The sequence below is a fragment of the Camelus bactrianus genome, chromosome 8 (genome assembly GCF_048773025.1).
Source record: "Camelus bactrianus isolate YW-2024 breed Bactrian camel chromosome 8, ASM4877302v1, whole genome shotgun sequence".
NCBI classification, from domain to species: domain Eukaryota; kingdom Metazoa; phylum Chordata; class Mammalia; order Artiodactyla; family Camelidae; genus Camelus; species Camelus bactrianus.
Window position 1 is genome coordinate 20,428,917 of NC_133546.1, and position 1,383 is coordinate 20,430,299.

A 1,383-nucleotide genomic window follows, 5' to 3' on the forward strand; every position below is an offset into this window, starting at 1 on the left:
AGCCCTGGTTTATCGCAGGAGAGTAAGTACATCAGGAAATTCACGTAACTTTTATACTCTCCCGATCTCCTAATCCAGATGTTCTCGTCATGAATCCTGAACATGAACTTGACTGTGTGACTTGTTCCTGATGTTGCTAGTTCTTAGAAATACCTCATTCTTTTCAAGGGCTGGGAAGCCATCTTTTGTGTTTTCCCTTCTTGACAATATCCAGGAGAAACAGCAAGATCACTAGTTTCTACTTCCCACAAATCCTCCTTTCCTATTAGAAAATCAGGACAAATTATGTACAATTTTAAAGCTGACATGGTGTACACTCTAAGCCTGATTCTTATAGGCTGGTGATAAATGTAGGTTGCTATGAACTTCATGTGCTGAAAGTTCTTTCATGTACTGGAAGCTCTGTAGTCATCCATGGATAATAAAAATATTAATATTGACAACAATCATCACCATTTTTAGTGCTTCCTCTCTACATGACACTTTATTAAGATAATTACATGTAGTATCTCCTTTAATCTTCATGCCAATCCTACAGATACAGAGAGTTGGCCTAAAAGAGTCTAGGCCACTAAGACTTAAACTCACTTTTTTCTGACGGTAATACTTCTACTCTTGATCAACCAATCCAGGTTTGATGATGTGGAACAGCTCCTTCAGCCAACCTGCAGGGGAAATATAGGATGAGTGACAGATAAGCTTTTGTTCCATAAGCCATTAAGATTTGGGGTTATTTGTTACTCAGGTAAAAATCTAGCTGATTCTGACTGATAAAATAACTGTTGGCTAAAGAATCAACAAGGCAATATACAGTCAAAGGTCAAAGATGTTTAAATATTTAAAAGGGGCCTATTTTACATGGGAAATCTTACCTTGCCATTTCAAAAGTATTAAGCAACAACTTATCATTATACTTGAAGTGTAATGATATTCATAAGTCTGGCCAAAAAGAGACAAGCATAAACAGGAAGTAAGAGTTTTTATCACGTACTGCTCTACTGAGTTGATTCTATGTAAGTATTCTGTGACCTGTGTTTTAAAAAAATCAAAGTAAATTAGCTTTCCAAGGAATTGGCAGAAGATGGAAGGTATGAGTGTATGTATGTGTCTGCATGTCTCTGTGTGTGCACACCCACAAGAGAGGGGAAAATCATATTCCTGATGGAAGAATGACAAAACTGAAGTAGAGGTAAACATTGTGAAACCAACACTTATATCTTTTATTGGTACAGAATTTAATATCTGGAAACGTTGCTACAATTGGAGAAAAAGTTGACTAATTTTAAAAGCTGATTAATTAAAAAGAATAAACACACTACTTAACACAAAGGGCATCATAGCATTTTATTTAGAACTATGCAGCCAACACACTTACAAAACTGA